Source organism: Salvia miltiorrhiza, chromosome 6, assembly GCF_028751815.1.
Source record: "Salvia miltiorrhiza cultivar Shanhuang (shh) chromosome 6, IMPLAD_Smil_shh, whole genome shotgun sequence".
Classification (NCBI taxonomy): domain Eukaryota; kingdom Viridiplantae; phylum Streptophyta; class Magnoliopsida; order Lamiales; family Lamiaceae; genus Salvia; species Salvia miltiorrhiza.
The window spans coordinates 37,147,239-37,149,349 of record NC_080392.1 but is presented as its reverse complement, the minus strand read 5'-3'; the positions used below and the strand labels follow the sequence as shown (position 1 = coordinate 37,149,349).

The following is a 2,111-nucleotide window of genomic DNA, read 5'->3' as shown; positions in this document are numbered from 1 at the left end:
GACGGTGAGCTGAGGGCTACTGACATTCTTAGAAGTCTAGAGATACTATTCTAGACTCGACATCAAAAGCTTATGGTTATCAGAAACATGAAAGAAAACTCATGCTCTGATACCATTCTGTCACATCCCAATTCTTGAAGGAATAAATATAATCGAGGTGTGAATAATTCATAGAAATAAACAAGGGAAATACCTTGTTAAAACCCGAAATAGGATAGAAACTCGGGCTATGCCCCTTTGGATCATAAGTTTTGTTTCATGCTTCTGACAACCGACATTCATTGGCATAAATTTAGTAGTGAAGAATCTAAGCTCGGTCAAATATATCATTTGAAATTTAACATGAAGATCTTAAGTTGGAAAAACAAAAGACTGAAATGAGTAATTGCTACAGCGGAAGTCTAACATAGGAATTTAACTCTAGCCTCAGCTCCGTCCCGTCAGCACCGGCCAGCCAACCTGAAAACATTTGAAAGTATTTTTGGGCTAAGTACTAATGTACTTAGTGGGCATGCATTTTCTGAAACATTTTATATTTTCGTAAAGAGCAGTTTATCCAATTATACTTGACATGACTTAGAAAGTTTTAAAATGAAATAACTTCTAAGCATGTTAAAACATTTCTTTCATTTGTGCGCACATGTCACACTCCCTTTCCGTTACTCGCTGTGATCCCGGACCTTTTAGCCACCGACGGATCCATTACTCCTGCTTTACTTGGACTGAGGGCGTAACCCAGCCAAGCTCCCATTTGGGACCCAATGCTCCGGAACACATCCCGTCGAGCACCCTTATAACGCCTCATACATGATTAGTGCCCGATGGAGATCAACCCACCAGGTCAGCTAATAGGTGTACACAATTCTCAAATAACGTGTTAGGTCAAGAGAGAACCTCGATCGATTCATTGTTGCGAGCCTTAAACGGAGCAGAGTGCACAAAATATTTTATTGGATAAACAGTTTGCATTTAATAGAATAAACAATTTGCATTTCATTGAAACATTTAGAGCTTAATAACTCAATCATACTTTATACATTTGGAAAGTAAGCCCACCTGGTTAGGCAAAGCCTGAAGATCGTAATCACTTATAAACCTGTCTTGGAAAAGCAGCGCTAATCCCCCTGGTCACAAAGCCTACAAGAAATTCTATTCTTAATAGGTCTCGTGAAGCTAATCTTAATTCATGGTGAAGTGCTTAATATTCTATGATTCACTTAGCCGGGTTTTCAAAATTTAATGAATAAATAATTGAAAACATTTCTCTTGAGTTAAGAACACCAACAATATTCTTACTCATCTTTCTTTAATAATTGGAATTATAAATAAAACCAATTAAATCATAAATACTTTTTATTTCATGATGCAAATGAAATGTCATGTCATGCTTAGCATATGATAAGTAATTACTTAAAATATGCACTTAATAATAATTTAATATTATTATAAAAATTATCCTTTAAATAAATTAATCAAACTAATAATAGTTCAATTAATTAAAAATAAGAAAGCCCAATTTAATTAATTGAAGGCAATCCAAAGTCTTTAAAAATAATTAATCAAACTAATTAATAGTCTAATTAAATAAAATAGGGAAGCCATTTAAATAGATGAAATAGAGCTCATGCTTAAATAAATAATAGCCCATATAAATTTAAAAGATGAGGCCCAACTCAATAAAATATGAATGGCCCAGACTGAATAAAATAAATCGGCCCAGCTAAATAAAATTAAAAATCGGCCCAAGCTTTTAAAAATCGCAGCCCAAATCTATTTAAAAATCGAAGCCCATCACTCATAAAAATCGGCCCAAATACTCGGCCCAAATCCCTCAAGCCCAAACCTCTACCCTATTTCCCCTCTCTTCCTTCATTCTCACGCACACAACACATCTCTCTCTCCCTCTCAGCCGCTCACTCTCTCTCGCTCTCTGCCTCTCCCGCCGCCGCCACCGGACGGCAGCACCGTCCCCGGAGGCCGGCGGCTCCGCCTCCTCTCTCCTTCCCTTCGACCTCAAGTCTCCCTCTCACTCTTCCCCCACCTCACAAACCAACACACGCCGCGCCCCTCTCCCGACGCCCCTCCTCTTCTCCCTCTCTCTCGGCGGCAGC

At 38.3% G+C, this 2,111-nt stretch overlaps 1 long non-coding RNA gene across 1 annotated transcript; it reads right to left on the bottom strand.

The window, feature by feature from the left end:
- Positions 1–177: 177 nt before the first annotated feature.
- On the bottom strand, positions 178–1,707 carry LOC130989486 (uncharacterized). The gene is made up of 2 exons (XR_009090637.1): positions 1,057–1,707; positions 178–459 (listed from the first exon to the last, which is right to left on the bottom strand). It is a non-coding gene; the product is annotated as an uncharacterized LOC130989486 (long non-coding RNA).
- Between the last annotated feature and the right edge of the window lie 404 nt (positions 1,708–2,111).